The sequence below is a fragment of the Lepus europaeus genome, chromosome 19 (assembly GCF_033115175.1).
Source record: "Lepus europaeus isolate LE1 chromosome 19, mLepTim1.pri, whole genome shotgun sequence".
Taxonomy (NCBI): Eukaryota; Metazoa; Chordata; class Mammalia; order Lagomorpha; family Leporidae; genus Lepus; species Lepus europaeus.
The window spans coordinates 16,599,127-16,618,205 of NC_084845.1; the positions used below are offsets into that span (position 1 = coordinate 16,599,127).

The following is a 19,079-nucleotide window of genomic DNA, read 5'->3' on the forward strand; positions in this document are numbered from 1 at the left end:
GGGACTCAAACCAGCATCCATATGGGATGCCAACTTCACAGGCTGTGGCTTTCCCTGCTATGTCACAAAGCTGGCTACAGGAAAAGAGGCTTATTTAACTCCAGTTTTAGAGGCTGAAAGTCAAAAGTCAAGTAGCCTCAGCCTTTGGTGAGGGCCCCCTTGGCTGCGTCACAACATGGTGGAGAATTGCAAAAAGAGCTGGCCACATACAAAAGAGGCCAAACACGTGGGTGACTTCAGTTTAAAACAACCTCTGCTTCCAAGAACTCACTCACTCTGAGACTGGCATCCATCTCTGAGTACCTTGCATTAGCCCTACTTCATAAAGATTCTTCTGTCTCAACTTTGTCGTGCTGGGGACCAAGCTTCCAGCTCATGAGCCTTATGAACACTGACACCATATTCAAACCATAGCGTATACGAGTACTCTGTCATTACATGTTGTGGTGATATTGTCTGCGTACTTACTGCTGTTCTATACCAGTCTTTAAGTTATACTGAGGGCAGAGACTGTATGTGCCTTCCCAGGTTGCATTCTTAGCACCAACTCAGGAACTTGTTCACAGTAGGGACACAACAAATCTTTGTCGGATGAATTAGTAGATTAAATGATTTTTTAAAAGGATTTATTTACTTACTTGAGAGGCAGAGTTACAGACACACAGAGAGAGGTTTTTCATTCACTGGTTCATTCCCCAAATGGCTGCAACAGCTGGAACTGGGCCGATCTCAAGCCCAGGAGCTTCTTCTGGGTCTCCCACATGGATGCAGGGGCCCAAGCATTTTGGGCCATCTTCCACTGCTTTGCCAGGCCATCAACAGGAAGTTGGATCAGAAGTAGAGCAACAGGGATTCGAACCGTTGCCCATATGGGATGCTGGCACAGCAGGTGGATGCTTAACCTACTAAGCCACAGTGCTGGCCCCAGATTAAATGATTTTTAAAAAAGATTTTATTTATATATTTGAAAGGCAGAGTTATAGAGAGGGAGAGGCAGAGAGGCAGAGGGAGAGAAGTCTTCCATCCACTGACTCCCTCCCCAAATGGCTGCAATGGCCAGGGGTGGGCCAGGCCAAAGCCAGGAGCTTCATCCAAGTCTTCCACGTGGGTGCAGGGGCCTAAGGACTTGGGCTATCTTCTGCTGCTTTCCCAGGCACATTAGTAGAGAACTGGTTGGTTTAACCCTGATATGCCACAGTGCCAGCCCCAGATTAAATAATATTTGGTATTCTGCTTATATTATGAGGTGAACTTTTTGGAAATAGAGGATATAGAAAGAACTATTTCGAGGGCTTGTGGCTGGTGTTGTGGACCACTGTGTTAAGCTGCTGCTTGTAATGCTGGCATCCCTTATGGGCATTAGTTCATGTCCTAGTTGCTGCTGCTCCTCCTCCTCCTCCTCCTTATCCTCCTCCTCCTCCTCCACTTATTTATTTATTTATTTGAAAGGCAGAGCTATAGAGAGGCAGAGGCAGAAAGAGAGAGAGAGGTCTTCCATCCACTGGCTCATCCCCAGATGGCTGCAATGGCTGGAGCTGAGCCAATCTGAAGCCAGGAGCCAGGAATTTATTCCTGATCTCCCACTCGGGTGCAGGGGCCCAAGAACTTGGGCCATCTTCTATTGCTATCCCAGGCCATAGCAGAGAGCTGGATCTGAAGTGGAGCAGCAAGGACTTGAACCAGCGCCCATATGGGATGCCAGCGCTGCAGGCAGCGGCTTTACCCGCTATGCCACAGCACTGGCTCCTGCTCTGCCTCTGATCCAGCTTCTTGCTAATGCATAGAAGATGGTGCAAGTACTTGTGCCTCTGCACCCATGTTGGAGAGCCAGATGGAATTCCAGGCCCCTGGCTTCAGCCGGACTCAGCTCTAGTTGTCGCGGGCATTTGGGGAGTGGACCAGCAGATGAAAAATCTATCTCTGTCTCTTTCTCTCCGTAACTCTGCCTTCCAAATAGATAAATAAATTTTTTTAAAAAACCTGTTATTTCCTAGTTTTTTTTTTTTTAAAGCATGAGGGCTTAAAGTAAGTTGTGTAGCACATTAATTATTGTACCATGCTTGCTTCGGCAGCACATATACTAAAATTGGAACAATTATTGTACTGTTTTCCGTGTTTGGTTTTGCAAGTGAAACGTTTTGCCCCAAATCCAAGCATTTTTATTCAGTTCTTGTTGTGTACTAAGTTAACATGCAAATTTCGATGCCAGTCGAGTAGTTCTGTGTGATGTTTTCTTGCTGCAATGTGGCAGACACCCATGGCTTTCTCATTCACCCCATCTGGGCCTCCAGTGTGGTCTAATTATCCTGAAAAGCCAAGATGTGTTAGAGCTGAGCTTGATTACTCTAATAGCACACAATGCTTTCACAAACCTCCTGATTCCTGAATAATTATCATTATCATATTTATGTGTTTAGCCAAAAGCTTAATTGGAAGATTCCAGAATGAAACAGTGCCACATGAGAAAAAAACAACTTCCAGTCATTTTCTTTGAAAATAAAAAAAAAAGAAAATAAAAAACCACTAATACATGCATAAGGTTAAACCACAAAACTACAAAGAAGGATTCATGAAACATGTCCATCATTCTTAGCTACCTCTCTACAGCTGTGGGCCTTTCAGCTGTTTCTGCTGTTGTCATTGTCTTTAAATAATATGTCTGTCACCAATTCTAGATTCATCCATTTTAAACATTGATCATTGATTGCCAGCTCTGATCAATGAGGTTTTATCTCACAAGTCAAGGACTTAGAGATGTTTTAAAGCCCTTTTCCATTCTTTGCTCCATACAAGCCTGAAGTGCAGGCTGTATGCCTGGTAAAGTTGGCCCATTATATATGAGTGGTGCCTTTTCTATATGTGGGCTTGTCTGTACGAACAGTCACATAGCATCAAGATGCTCCCTGCCTTCTGGCCATGTGTTCTGTGGCTTATCTTAGAGTAAATCTTTGATGCTAGAGACTTTCATCAGAATCTGGTGACCTTATTGCAGCACATATGAGAATGAGATCATACATTGTTTTGTTTAGGGACTCTGTGTTTCTAGTGGACTCATTCACTGGAAGACTTCACATAGGGGTATCAGGTGGTAAGCCACCTTTTAGACGTGTTACCAATGAGTGTCTAAAAGAAATAATGTGGACCTTTTGGGGTGTTCAGGTTTTTTTTGGAGAGTCATCCCTGCAAATTTTTGGGGGGCATATGTATCATATGTATCAAGCCACCATATGACTGTTGTGTTAGAGTGATAGGAGGAGGTAGGAGGCCGGTGCCGAGGCTCAATAGGCTAATCCTCTGCCTTGCAGTGCCGGCACACCGGGTTCTAGTCCCGGTGGGGGTGCCAGTTCTCTCCCGGTTGCCCCTCTTCCAGTCCAGCTCTCTGCTGTAGCCCGGGAGTGCAGTGGAGGATGGTCTAAGTCCTTGGGCCCTGCACCCGCATGGGAGACCAGGAGAAGCACCTGGCTCCCGGCTTTGGATCAGCGCGGTGCGCCGGCTGCAGCGCGCCAGCTGCGGCAGCCATTGGAGGGTGAACCAACGGCAAAGGAAGACCTTTCTCTCTGTCTCAGTCTCACTGTCCACTCTGCCTGTCAAAAAAAAAAAAAAAAAAAAAAGGAGGCGGTAGGAAGGTTCAGTTCCTTGTCTGTGGAATTAAGCAGTGTGCACCCTTTTGTGTGCATCCTTTACTTTACATCTTCAATAATTCTACTGAACATTTCTTGTCTCTTGGTGATCTCCCATCTCTTGCTGTAGTTTTTCACTACTACTTTACTGTTATTGTAGTGGGGTATTGGGAGGGAATGGAGATAGAAGTTTAGGGTTACATCCTGCCATCTTTAACCAGGAGTTAATTTACCTTGAAAAGAGACTAGTCCAACAAAAGGATAAACATTGTCCAATTTCCTTTGTATGGAATCACGAGAGAAGTTAAACTCACAGAGACAGAAGGTAGAATGGTGGTTGCCAGGGCCTGGAGACAGAGGTAGTGGGGAGTTACTGTTGAATGAGCATGAGTTTCAGCTGGGGATGATGAAAAAGATCTGGAGATGGGTGTTGGTGATGGGATATGAAGTCAAAATCCAAACATGTCCAGGCCCATTGTCAACTCAGGGCAGTGGAATATAGAGGGCCAATCCCTCTACAAAGTAACTTCAGTAACCAGAAGATACTAGATCCAGAAATAATTTCAGTGGCTTATTATTGTATCTGCAGGATTTGTAAACATCCTCTCCAAGGGCTGGGGCTAGGGTGAGGCAAGGTAGGCTCGTAGGGCATGGAAATGAAGGAGGTACTCACTCTCAGGGTACAACTGCACGTGGCCACCTGTGTAGGAAAGTCTAGATAACATTTGTGTATTGCTTAGGGTTCTCTAGAGAAACAGAGACAATAGGGTATAAATAGATTCATAAGAAGAGATTTATCATTGAAATTGGCTCACACGATTACGGAGGCCACGAAGTCCTACCATCTGCCGCCTGCAAGCTGGAGGTCCAGGAGAGCTGCTGCTGTAATTCAGCCCGAGCTGAAGGCTTGAGGAAGGCCAGGAGTGAGGGGTGGGCACAGGCCTGAGAACTCTGGGGGCAGAAGATAGATGTCCTACCTCGAGGAAGGCCAGGAGTGAGGGGTGGGCACAGGCCTGAGAACTCTGGGGGCAGAGATAGATGTCCTACCTTGGGGATAGGGAGTGGGGACAAGGAAAGAGTGAATGAATAAATTTACCCTGTCCTGCTTTTTTGTTCTAATCAGGGTCTTAGTGGATTGAATGGTGCTTACTCACACTGGAAAGGAGAATGTTCTTGACTGATCCAAATGCTAATTTCTTCAGAAAATGACCTGACATGTGCATGCAGAAACAATGTTTTACCAGCTGTTGGGGCATCCTTTAGGCCAGTCAAGTTGACACCTAAAATTAACCATCACAGTCTGTCAAATGAAATCAGTATCATGGCAGTGTTAGGAATCTTGATTCCATGAAAACTCTTTTCATTTTGTGAAATAGTAATTGGTACATCAACACTGTTAGCAAGGTCTTCTTTTTATTTTATTTTATTTTACTTTTTAAAGATTTATTTATTTGAATGTCAGAGTTATACACAGAGAGGAGGAGAGGCAGGAAGAGAGAGAGAGAGAGAGAGAGAGAGAGAGAGAGAGGTCTTTCATCCACTGGTTCACTCCCTAATTGGCCATAATGGCCAGAGTGGCACCAGTTGAAAGCCAGGAGTCAGGAGCTTCCTCCAGGTCTTCCCACGCAGGTGCAGGGGCCCAAGGACTTGGGCCATCTTCCACTGCTTTCCCAGGCCGTAGCAGAGAGCCAGATCGGAAGTGGAGCAACTGTGACTTGAACCAGCGCCCATATGAGATGCTGGTACTGCTAGCAGCGGCTTTACCCGCTACTCTATATTGCTGGTTCCCCACCATCCCTTTTAAGATTTTATTTATTTATTTGAGAGGTAGAGTTACAGACAGTGAGAGAGAGAGAGAGAGAGCGAGAGAGATCTTCTATCCGCTGGTTCATGCAAGGTGTCCGGCACGTAACAAATCTTCCCAGGCAGACGAATCAATTAATTCACAAGCTTTTATTGGGATTCTGCTCCCAGGCAAGGTTCACAGGTCCCAACAGAGCAACAGAGCGGGGGGCCGGGGAAGTTGTGCATCAGAGATTGGGAGGGCTCCTTTTATAGATTCAGGGCATGGGGGTTAAAGGTTGAAGTGGGTCTGATCTTCATTGGTTGACCTTTAGGCACCCGCGGAGACCTTGACAAGAACTTTTCCTACCTGGAAGTACAGGTAGGGACTCTCCATTCCCGGAAGTATAGGCCTTCCCTCCTTGCGGATCCCAAAGCTACCAGTTCACTCTCCAAAATGGCCGCAATGGTCGGTGCTGCACTAATCTGAAGCCAGGAGCCAGGAGCTTCATCTAGGTCTCCCAAATGGGTACAGGGGCCCAAGCACCTGGGCCATCTTCTACTGCTTTCCCAGGCCATAGCAGGGAGCTGGATTGGAAGTGGAGCATCCAGGACTCAAACCAGCACCCATATGGGATTCTGGCAATGTAGGCAGAAGCTTAACCTACTGTACCACAGCGCTACCCCAGCAAGGTCCTCTTAAAAACCTTTTATCATTTGCTCTCATGCTACCTGTATTGTAGAGCAGAGAACTGGTATCACTATATTCCTCTCTTTTTATTTCTTTATTTGAAAGGCAGAGTTACACAGAGAAAGGGACACACACACACACACACACATCTTCCCAGCTGCTAGTTCACTCTCCAAATGGCTAGGAGCCTGGAGATCATCCAGGTCTTCTATGTGTGGGGCAAGGGCCCGAGCACTTGAGCCATCTTCTTCTGCCTTCCCAGGCTCATTAGCAGGGCGCTGGACTGGAAGTAGTACAGCTAGAACTCAAATTGGTTCTCATATGGAATGCCAGAGTGATAGGTGGTGGCTTAACCTGCTGTGCCGCAATGCTGACCCCTTATATTCCTCTTTACAATGGAGAAACTGACCTGCTCCATGGCTCAATAGGCGAATCCTCCGCCTGCGGCGCTGGCACACCGGATTCTAGTCCCGGTAGGGGCACCGAATTCTGTCCTGGTCGCTCCTCTTCCAGTCCAGCTCTCTGCTGTGGCCTGGGAGTGCAGTGGAGGATGGCCCAAGTGCTTGAGCCCTGCACCCACATGGGAGACCAGGAGAAGCACCTGGCTCCTGGCTTTGGATCAGCGTGGTGCGCCGGCCGCAGCGGCCATTCGGGGGTGAACCAACGGCAAAAGGAAGACCTTTCTCTCTGTCTCTCTCTCTCACTGTCCACTCTGCCTGTCCAAAAAAAAATACAATGGAGAAACTAAGGGCCAGGGAAAGTCATGGTCTTGACCACAGGTTGTTTATGCCAGGCCTTGTAGCCAGGTCTGTAATTCCAAACCTCCATTCTTTATGACTGCGCCCAGTTAAAAGGGATAATGATGTACTTAATAACTGATTCAGCTCTACCTCTTTCTGTGCAAGGTGTCTGTTTTTCCCTACTTTATATCTTGAGTAATTATGTGTTCTGATGGTGACCTGAGTCATGGAAGAAATAAGTAAATTATGCTAAGCAATAGGCATAACTATTAGCAAATAAAATGATAGAGAAACTAAGCAATATGTTATTGCAAAACACTTTGATAAATTGTCTTTTTCTAGAGATCTGGAGTGCTAAAAAAAGAAGCAAATTACAACTCTGGGATTGTATATTTATAGAAAACGATTTTAGGACAAAAGTAAAATATTGAGCAAAATAAAAGAATGGCAAATTATACAAAACATACTATATTATAGTAATTATATAAATTACATAGCAGTAATTCTTAAAATTATGGGATACCACATGACAACTATTATATCATTGAAAGTGACATTTAGAGAAATTCTCTTTTACCTTTAAAAATATAAAAGGTTGAAGGTATTTCATGGGACAGCATTTTGAAGAATTGCTAATTTTTCTGGATATACTTTGCTGCTTACAAGATTTGGATATTATTTTGAAAAAAAGATTTGTTTATTTGAAAGGCAAGAATGATAGAGAGGGAGAGATAGAGATCTTTCATCTGCTAATTCACTTCCCAAGTGACTGTGGGGCTGGGCCAGGCTGAAGCCAGGAGCCAGGAGCTCCATCTGGGTGACATTTATGACAGGTACTTGGGCCATCCTCCATTGCCTTCCCAGAGACATTAGCAGGGAGCTGGATCAGAAGCAGAGCAGCTGGGGGTTGAACTGGCACTCCACTATGGGATGCAGGCATTACAGGAGGCAGCTAAACCCACTGTACCACATGTGGCCTGTGTTAGTAATATTTCATTAGCTGTAATTCCAAAGTGTCCTGGACATGAGCATGTACTAGTGTTGATAAGATGGTAATCCTCTCTGGCTTTGGAGTATTCTGGGTAAAGGGAATGTGCTTTTAGGTCCTTTGCTGATCAGATGGCAGAGGTAGGTGAAAATCACGGTGGTGGCAATGGGTATGTTAAATGAGAGAGAGAGGGAGACCAAGAATTCTCCAGAGGCTTAATTCTACCACAAGAGAACTTGTACAAATATCAAATAGTTCAAAGAAATTAGATAAACTGGAGAGAGAAGACATCCCAGAGTACAGACTGGGGAGACTGGAGCACTGTTCTGTTGATGAGAGGGTGGGTGCTAAGTATGGAGCCTGATGCCAAGCTGGATGGCTGCAGGCAAGAGGGGGCTGGGAGGCACTGCCATGCGCTGCAGCTGACTGCCAGGGGCAGTGCAGAGACAGGAACCTGCTTACAGAGTCTGACCTCAGGGAGCCACCTGGCAGGGCCTGGGGCAGCCCGACTGGGACTGTTCTGAGAGGCATTTGTGCTTTTACACTGACTTCCTCTTGCATTATGGGGCAGGAGCAAAGTTCAAATGGGGACCACATACCACATGTCTAACTGCTCAAAACCATAGCTAGCAGTTCAGTTTATAACCTAGCATAGTAATTTGGTTTGTTGCCCAGCTCGGACTCCTGACTCTAGTATCTTGCTGATGCAGACCCTGGCAGGCAGCAGTGATGGCCCAAGTGATTGGGTTCCTGTCACCCACATGAGAGACCTGGGTTGAATTCCTGACTCTTGGCTTCGGTCTCAGAACTGTTGCAGCGGTTTGGGAGTGAAACAGCAGATGGGAGCTTTTACTGCCTCTCAAATAAGTAGATAAAAATGAAAATTCAAGCAACAAAGTGTTTTTTTAAAAAGATTTATTCATTTGAAAGCAAAGTTAGAGAGAGAGAGAGAAATCTTACATCTGCTGGTTTACTTACCAAATGGCTGCAATGGCCAGAGCTGGGCTGATCTGAAGCTAGGATCCAAGAGCCTCTTCCAGGCCTCCCATGTGGGTGCAGAGACCCAAGGATTTGGGCCATCTTCTGCTGCTTCCCCACATGCATTAGCAGGGAGCTAGATCATAATTGGAGCAGCAGGACTTGAACGGGATGCTGGCACTGTGGCTTTATCAGCTATACCACAGCGCTTGCCCCACAATAAAGTGTTAAATAAGGTATGCTACATCCTTTTTCTCTGGATAAATTATACTTTCAAACTGACCTGGAAGACCAGGCTTAATCATGGAGTTCTTTGACTCCTTGGAGTTCGTACCATACCAGCCTTTTGGCCTGATCTCTCATCTCTTCCCACCACACTGCTAGGGCCTTATCTATATGTTCACAGTCATCTCACCTGTGTGTCCTCAAAACAGCCACCTCTTGTCACATTCAAGCCTAGAGAAACACATCCTTTAGTGGCAATATGGGGAGTCCCAAGATAAGGGACATGGGACAGAGAGGCCCATGCAGGCCTGCCCTGGAAGTGGACTCGAGGCTGCTTTGGCATGGGATTCTGTTTTTGTTTGTCTCGTTAAGGATGAGGGCATTGACTAGAATAGGGGTCATCAAACTGGGTTATGGACCAAGTTTGGGCCCTCCAACTTGTTTATGTGTGTGTGTTGGGCCCTCCAACTTGTTTATGTGTGTGTGTTTTTCAAGGCTTATTTATTTGAAAAGCAGAGTGGGAGGGGAGGAAGGAGGATAGAGAGAGAGATCTTTCATCCACTGATTCACTCCCCCACATGGCCATGACAGCTGGGGATGGGTCAGGAGCCTGGAACTCCATCTGGGTCTCCCGGGTAGGTGGCAAGGATCTAATTCCTTGGGCCATCATCCCAGCTGCATCAGCAGGACTGTAGATCAGAAGCAGAGTATCTGGGACTCAGATCAGCACTTTGATAGGGGATACTGTCATAGTCGGCGACTTAAGGCACTACAAGGACCACCCCTTCAAACATGTTTTTTTGAATACAATTTTATTGGAGCACAGTTGACTCAGTCTGTTTTCTGTTGCTGTAACTGAACACCACAGACTGGGTCACTTACAAAGAGAGAGATTCTCTTTCATGGTTCTGGAGGCTGGGAAGTCCAAGAGCATGGGGCTGGCTCTGCTCGCCACCTGGGAAGTACTGCCCTGCTGGGTCTTGGCACGATGGAGGACACTGAAGGGTGAGCATGCTGGAGATAGATCTACTGTTGAGGTCACCCACTGACCTTTTAACCCTCCAATCCATTAATCTACGAAGGGACTAATCCATTCACAAGGGGAGAACTCTCACAACTTAATCACCTCTTAAAGGCCCCTCCTAGGGCCAGCTCTTAACCCCTCACAGTGGGGATTACATTTCACCATGAGTTTGGATGAGAGAATCCAAAGGGTAGTAACAGTCACACTCCACACTCATCCATTTATCTACCATCTTCAATTACTCTCTTCTCTTTTCTTTTCTTTTCTTTCTTTCTTTCTTTCTTTCTTTCTTTCTTTCTTTCTTTCTTTCTCTCTCTCTCTCTCTCTCTCTTTCTTTCTTTCTTTCTTTCCTTCTTTCTTTCCCTCTTTCTTTCATTTTTCCACAGAGTTAGACAGTGAGAGAGAGAGACAGAGAGAAAGGTTTCCTTTCATTGGTTCACCCCCCCAAGTGGCTGCTATGGCCGGCGTGCTACGCTGATCCGAAGCCAGGAGCCGGTGCTTCCTCCTGGTCTCCCATGCGGGTGCAGGGCCCAAGCACTTGGGCCATCCTTCACTGCCTTCCTGGGGCCACAGCAAAGAGCTGGACTGGAAGAGGAGCAACCGGGACAGAATCCAGTGCCCCAGCTGGGACTAGAACCTGGGATGCCGGCGCCACAGGCAGAGGATTAGCCAAATGAGCCACAGCGCCGGCCTTTTTTCATTTTTTAAAAGATTTATTTTACTTATTTGAAAGTCAGAGTTAGAGAGTGAGAGAGGGAGAGAGATTGTCCATCTGTTGGTTCGTTCCCTAAATGGCTGCAACGGCTGGGGCTGGGCCTATCTGAAGCCAGGAGCTGGGAGCTTCTTCCTGGTCTCCCACATGAGTGCAGGGGCCCAGAGACTTGGGCCATCTTCTGCTGCTTTCCCAGGTGCATTAGCAGGGAGCTGGAACAGAAGTAGAGCAACTGGGACTCAAACGAGTGCCCATGTGGAATGCTGGCACTGAAGGCAGCAGCTTAACCCCCTATGCCACAGCACTGGCTCTTAATCTTTGACTACTTTCATGTGACAATAGCAGCATTGAGTAAAGTTTTGACAGAAACCATGTGGATAGCAAAGTCTAAAATACTTGTTAACTGGGCCTTTATTTATTTATTATATTTATTTATTTGAAAGGCAGAGTTAGAGAGAGAGGGAGAGACAGAGAAATCTTCCATCTGCTGGTTCACTCTCCATATGGCTGCCAGGGCTGAGCCAGGCTGAAGCCAGGAGCCGAGAGCTTCATTCTGGTCTCCTACATGGGCGCAGGGACCCAAGCACTTGGGTCATCTTCAGTTGCTTTCTGTGGCACATTATCAGGGAGCTGGATCAGAAGTGGAGTGGCTGGCACTTGGATGGGTGCTCATGTGGGATGCTGGTGTTGCAGGTAGCAGCTTAACCTGCCAGGCCACAACACTGAGCTTTAAAGAAAAAGTCTGTTGATCTCTGGTCTGGGAAGTCTGGATGTGGGCAGGCCCCAGTATGTGGGCATCCTTGGCTCTAGAGTTGAGAAGGAGGCTGGACGAGTGCCAGAGCGGAGTTTCCTGAAGTGTGGGCCTGATACCTGAATCTGACCATGAGGAAACACCAGAAGTTTCTGTATGTAGTTTTTAGATTCTTTTTGTGACTTTTTGTATAAGTTTGAAGTTATTTCCAATCAAAAGCGAAAACATGAAATGTGGGGGCAAGATATTGCTTCTCCCCTCCTCACCCGCTGCGTTCTTGCCCTCATTGTTATGCTCACTGTGACTCAACACTGTTCTGAGGTTCTGGAGATGTAAAGGAAACGAGCGTAGTTATGGAAAAGACAAGGGAAAAAGGTCATTTTTGGCAGCTAGTGTAACCTATGCATTGCCCACCAGGCTTAGTCAAACTCAAACCCAGGCCCCAGTTGGAGCATTTGAAAGGATGAAGAGCAGGAAGTACAGCCGTCAGGAGGGCCGCTTCCTTCACATGTGTCTGGAAGTGAATCAGATGTGACTCCCAGGGAGCCTTTTTTGAGAATGGCCTTGATTTAAAAGCGCCATGCCACACAGGAAACAGTCCCACAATTTCATTGGAGTAGCTTCCGGAGTCTCTGCAAGTTACAAGAGTGCCACACTGAGAAACAAAAACTTTGGAGTAGCTACCGCATGTAGCTACCTTACCTACCTAACCAGGTGGTTTTAAGTCCGTCCATTCAGATGCAATGGGTCACGTTCCTTTTATGGACAGTGAGCAGTTTCTCCCCTTATCATTTTTACTCTAAGCAACATTGCCATGGATCTTTTCTTCCTTCCTTCCTTTCTTTCTTTCTTTCTTTCTTTCTTTCTTTCTTTCTTTCTTTCTTTCTTTCTTTCTTTTTTATTAATTTGAAAGTGAGCATGACAGAGAGAGGGAGACACACACACACACACACACTTCCATTTGCTGGTTTACTGCCCAAATGGCTGCAATATCCAGGGCTGGGCCAGGCCAAAGACAGGAGCCAGGAACTCCATCAAGTACCTCAAATGGGTGCAGGAGCCCAAGCACTCCGGCCATCCTCTACTGCTTGGCCAGGCATGTAAGCAGGATGCTGGATGGGAAATGGAGCTGCTGGAACTCAAGCTGGTGCTCTGTTATGGGCAGTTGGCTCACAGGTGGTGGCTTGACCCACTATGCCACAATACTGGCCCTGCCATCTATGTTTATAATGCTTACAGTATTTCTTTTATTCTGAGAATTCTAGACATTTTACATCAAACAGAATTATATGCTAGATTTTAACCAAACAACTTACTACAGTGAAATTTCTTTAACCTTTTAAGAAAAAGTATATATTTTCCCCATATGCCACTTGTAAATGAAAGATTTTATCCAGTCTAGAGGTACGGTTTAGACCTTTAAAATAACCAATTACTGTTGCTTTAAAAATCTGTCACTTTGGAAAATGTCAGCATCCCTGTTAAACTCTCACTAGATGGCAGCAGAGGACCCTGGTCGGAATCCAGTGCAGGGTTACATTGGCGCACTCAGCCCATAGCTTTCCTTAGGGCGGTGGGGATGCTATTTGGGTTATCCCTTTCACAGGTGAGCTTTCTTTAACCTTTTGCCAGTGATCATACATCCTATGAGACTGTTGTCATTGTAGCCCTGCCATCTGCTTTGCTCTCTGTTCTCTCAGGTGCTCCCCAATGTTTCTCTGTGTAGACTGGAGTTGGATTGAAGTCAGCGGTTCCACTTGTCTTTATCAGATAGTAGCTGTCACAAGCACGGGCTCTGTGCATTCATTTTCTTGTCTTCACTACCTTCCTCACTACCCCAACACCATCCCAGCCAGACATTAATCATCCCTGCAGCCCGGCTGCAGTTGGGTTTCTGGCCAAGTTCCTTTCCTGGACAGTGAGCAGTTTCTCCCCTCAGCGTGAACTTGGCTTCACTGCAGCGTCACCTCCCTCTAAAGGAGGGTGATGTATCCCATCGTGTGCCATAGAGTGGACCACATCAGAGGAAGGAGAGATGGACTCTGCCGCCCAGGCAGTCAGCGAGTGCTTTGCCAGCATTTCCTTCCTCAGCTCCAGAAGCTCACAGGCTGTTGGCCAAACCAAATCCTGTGTCTGAACGTCTAGCCTCTGGCTGCCACCATGCTGCAATGCTCGCAGGGGGGGCGTTCTTCTTAGGTTCAACTAAACATTGGTTCATCTGACTTGTATGAAGGACCTAGGGAGAGGAACCATGCCTGTGAGCCAGGCAACATGGAACATGAGATTCACTCAGCATATGGCTCAGGTATGAGAAGACTGGGGCTACACAGGGCAGGTGCATGGAAGCTCTGATCCAAAAGCTTCACGTCTGCCCATCAGTAGTTTACCTCATAAAGATCCCTAGGCACGACTCTCCGGGGCCCCACAGGAGACTGGTGGATTAGCAGATAAGATTTATCAGCTAGGGGTCAGTTTCAGTCTAAGCAATGTTGCCAAGTGACATAGTTGGCACATACCATCTTTATCTGATTTCAGGAAACATGATTAGGAAAGTATAAGTGAAGGGGCTGTCGTCATGCGGCTCAGTGGGTTGCTGCTTGGAAGTCAGCGTCTTGGAGTACTAGTCCAAGTTCCGGCTATTCTGCTTCTGATCCAGCTTCCTGCTGATGCATCCGGCAAGGCAGTAGAGCGTGACTCGAGTACTTGTGCCCCTGCCACCCATGTGGGAGACCAGGTGGAGTTCCCAGCTCCAGGCCTCAGCCTGGCCCAGACCTAGTTGTCTAGTTGTTGTGGGCATTGGGATGGAAGATTTCTCTCTCTCTCTCTCTCTCTCTCTCTCTCTCTCCCCCCCTTTCTCTCTCTCCTTGTCTCTGTTGCTTTGCCTTTCAAATAAATAAGTGCATAAATCTTAAAAAAAGAAAAACAAAAAGTGAGATCCTCAAAGGGAAAAAAGGTTGTAACATATTATCTATAACTTAAAAATTAAAATAGAATTGAACAAAAAAGCAATGGATGAACTTCAGCAAGGTGGCCAGATAGTAAAAGGGGAGCTTTTTATATATCAGCAATGATTTGAGAATATAACTGGATAATAGCAGCAGAAACCATAATGTATTTAATGCACATAATATGCAAAACAATCTTCAAGCCCTACATGAGTGCAGGTTGGAGGGAGGGAAGAGTGGGAAGAATCACTATGTTCCTAAATTTGTATTTATGAAATGTATGAAGTTTGTATATCTTAAGTAAAAGATTTCTGGGAAAAAAACTTGGCTGAAAATTCCCGAGAACTGTACCATGTTAACTGCATGAGAAGAATCAATACTGCTTATATATATGTGTTCTCCAAACAAACTACAAATATGGCAGAATCCAGTAACATTTCTAAAGGAATTTTTCTGAGGAATTTAGAAACTGGATCCTAAAGTTCACCTGGAATCATATGCATATAAGAAAATTCTGAAGGACAATGGACTTATTTTGTATGATCACATCTGCTTATGAAATTAAAGTGATCAAAAGAGTACAGCTTTCACTCCAAAACAAGCAGATAGCCTAAGTATCAGTAGAACTGAGTAATTATGTTCAAAACAGACGTTTTATTCCATCTGACTGTGTTACACAGTCATACAGCTTATGTGTTGAGTGCAGGGAATTTATTCCTGCGTGTATATCTGCTTAGCCACACAGATCAAAATACAGGTAACTCCTGGTATCCCAGCAGGTTCCTTTGTGCTCGCTCCCAGTTGACATCACTGTAATCTTCATTGCCCATGGATCAGTTGTTCCTGTTTATGACACTCATAAAGAGAATGATCCAGAGGCTGTCTTTTGAAGCTGGCTTATTTTGGTCAGCGTTGTAGTTGTGATACTCATCCATGTGCTCACTTGTAGCAGTAGTTGTTCTTTTTCATTGTTGTGTAGTACTCCATTATATGCTATAGTATTGTGCCATATATTTACCTTTCTATTGTTGATGGACAATTAAAAATTACTGATTGAAGCTGGCATTGTGGTGTAGCTGGTTAAGCCACCACCTGAGATGCCAGCATTCCATATGGGAACTGGTTTGTGTCTTGGCTGCTCCACTTTCAATCCAGCTTTATAGCTGACATGATTGTGTATGTAGAAATGCCTATTGACTGTATAAAAGGCAACACATGCTAACAAGCTAGTTTAGCAAGTTTTCAGGATACAAGATAACTATACAAAAATCAATTGTGGGACTGGTGTTATGGTGCAGTGGGTTAAGCTGCTGCCTGTGATGCTGGCATTCTATTTGAGTGCTGGTTCAAGTCCTGCCTGCTCCATTTCTGATCCAGCTGTCAGCTAAAGTGCCTGGTAAAGCAGTGGAAGATAGCACAAGTATTTGCACCCCTGTCACCTATGTGGGAGATGTGGATGGAGTTCCAGGCTCTGGCTTCAGCTTGGTCCAGCCATGGCCATTACAGCCATTTGATGTGTGAACCAATGGATGGAAGTTATTTCTCTCACTCTTCCCCTCCTCTCTCTCTCTCTCTATAACTCTGGCTTTAAATTAATGAATAAATCTTTAAAAATCAATTATATTTCTATATACTAGCAAAAAACTATTAGAAATTTTAAGAATGATATTATTTATGAAACACTTAGGAATAAATCTGACCAAAGATATGCAAGACCTGTACATGACAACTACAAATATTACTAAGAGAAATTACAGAATAACTAACAAAATGAAGATAAAACATCATCAATAGAATGGAAGCCCCAATATTTCCAAGGTGTCAGTGTGCCCTAGATTTATCTGCATATCCATCACAACTCCAGTCAAAATCCTAGCAAAGTTTTTTTTTTGTTAAAGTGTAAAAGTTGATTCTAAAATTAAGTTAGAAACAAGTACATAGAATAGCCAAAACAGCTTTGAGAAAAAGAAAGAAGTTGGTAGATTAAAATTACATAGTTTCAAGACTTATAATAAAGCTATGATAATTTAGACCATGTGTCCAGTTAAATAATGAACAGAATAGAGGCTTCGTGAATAAACCTACGTGTATATAACCAGGTAGCTTTCCACAAAGTGGCAAAGGCAATTCAGAGAGGGGATGATGTTTTCTTAAAATGATCGAGGCATGGTGTAGTGTATGGCACAGCAGGTAGGATACCCCAGGACACTCACATCCCGTATCAGAGCAGCTCCAGTCCTGGCTCCGTTTCCAATTCCAGCTTCCGGCTAATGCACACCCTGGGAGGCAGCAGATGGGGGCCCAAGTGCTTGAGTCTCTGCCACCCATGTGGGAGACCCAGAGGGAGAGAGAGAGTTCTAGGCTCCTGGCTTCAGCCTGATGCAACCCCACTGCGGTGGTCATTTGGGAAATAAACTAGCAGGTGGAAGATCTTCTTCTGTCAGTCTCTGTCTCTCTTTCAAATAAATAAAAAAAAAAAAAAGAATTTTAAATTGGTTGAAATAGTTATAGGCAAAAACAAAAAAACCTTTGACCCATATCTCACCCTGTACATAAAAGTTAATGTAGTGTAGATAAAACTCCTAGAGAAAAATATAATATAGGAAAAAACTTTTGAGGCTGGCGCTGTGCCTCACTAGGCTAATCATCCGCCTGCGGCACCGGCACCCCATCTAGTCCCGGTTGGGGCTCCGGTTCTGTCCCGGTTGCTCCTCTTCCAGTCCAGCTCTCTGCTGTGGCCCGGGAGTGCAGTGGAGGATGGCCCAGGTGCTTGGGCCCTGCACCCCATGGGAGACCAGGAGAAGCACCTGGCTCCTGGCTTCAGATCGGTGCAGCGCACCGGCTGCAATGCGCCAGCCGTAGCAGCCTCTTGGTGGGTGAACTAACGGAAAAAGAAAGACCTTTCTCTCTGTCTCTCTCTCTCATTGCCTAATTCTGCCTGTCTAAAACTTTTGGAGTCATGGGTTAGACAAAGATTCCTTGGATATGACATCAAAAGCACAATCTATAAATGGAAAAATTGATCAACTTTATGACAATTAAGAATGTCTGCTTTTCGAGGGCCGGCACTGTGACGCAGCGGGTTAACGTCCTGGCCTGAAGCGCCAGCATCCCATATGGGTGCTGGTTCGAGACCCGGCTGCTTCACTTCCGATCCAGCTCTCTGCTATGGCCTGGGAAAGCAGTAGAAGATGGCTGAATTCCTTGGGCCCCTGCACCTGCGTGGGAGACCCAGAAGAAGCTGCTGGCTCCTGGCTTCGGATTGGCGCAGCTCCGGCCGGCCGTTGTGGCCATCTGGGGAGTGAACCAGCAGATGGAAGACCTCTCTCTCCCTCTCTCTGCCTCTCCTTCTCTCTCTGTGTAACTCTGACTTTCAAATAAATAAATCTTTAAAAAAAAGAATGTCTGCTTTTGAAACATGCTTTGAAGAGAATGGATAAGTCATAGACTGGAAAAAATATTCATAAATCACATATCTGGGAAGATATTAAAATCTCTTACAATTGAAAATAAGAGAATAAAGAATTTTGTGAATGGGTAAAATATGATTTGACACTTCATCAAAAAAGTCAGATGGATGGCACCTAAGGTCATGAAAGATGCTCAGTTGTCTGTCTGGTTGTTAGATAGATGTACACTGAGCCTACAGTGAGTTCCTACCGCATGCCTTGAGGATATCTAACAAGTGTTGGTGAGAACAGTTAAGATCTAGGACTCTCACTCACTGCTGGTGCAAATGTAGAATGAAACAACCACTTGGACAAATAGTTTAGTAGTTTTTTAAAAAGTTAAAACACACACCTACCGAACAGCACGGCCTTCTCACTCCTAGGCATTAATCCAAATAAAAGCATATGTCTACACAAAGACTTGTATGTCCATGTTGATAGGAGCTTTATTTGTAATAGCCAGAAACTGCAACAACCTAAAAGTCCAACAATGGGTGGATGGACAACAAATTGTGGTATATTAATACAAAGGAGTACTATTCAGCAGTAAAAATGAAAAGCTGTTGATATGCTCAGCAAAAATTAAGCCTGACCACCCCCAATCTGGACAAAAAAACCACATAGTGTGATCCCATCTTCATACAAATCTTGAAAACCTACAGTGACCAAAAGCAGGTCCATGAGGGATTCCAAATGGGCAAGAGACTTTTGGGAGTGATGGATGTATTCATTCTCATGTTGGTGATTTCAAAATGTATATACACATGTAAAAAAATCAATTGCGTTCCTTTTCAATAAACTTTTATTTGAAAGAGAGAGAATGACTCCCATCCACTGATTCACTCAGCAAATGGCCGTAATAGCTGAGGCTGTGCCAGGACCCGAGCCAGGAGGCTGGAACTACATTGGGGTCCCCCATGTGGGAGCAGGGACCCAAGTTCCCAGGGCGATGCTCCGCTGTTTTCCCAGGCACATTAGCAGGGAGCTGGATCGGCAGCAGGGCGGCCGGGACTCCAGCCAGGACTGTGTGATGGGTCACAAGCAGAGGCTCAGCCCGTTCTGGCGCCTGCAAAGTGCACTCTTTAAATATGTGCAGGCTTTTACATTTCGATATCTCAGTGAAGCTGCCCAAAAGTAAGGAAGGGTGGGAGAACACAGGCCACACGCAGAGGTG

At 45.5% G+C, this 19,079-nt stretch overlaps 1 long non-coding RNA gene across 1 annotated transcript in view; it reads left to right on the plus strand.

Moving 5' to 3' along the window:
- LOC133748377 (uncharacterized) overlaps positions 1-18,659 on the plus strand; it is a 34,904-nt gene extending 16,245 nt beyond the window's left edge. Inside the window, exon 3 of the long non-coding RNA XR_009864451.1 lies at positions 17,517-18,659. This is a non-coding gene — a long non-coding RNA (uncharacterized LOC133748377). The remainder of the gene's footprint in view (positions 1-17,516) is intronic.
- Positions 18,660-19,079: the final 420 nt, after the last annotated feature.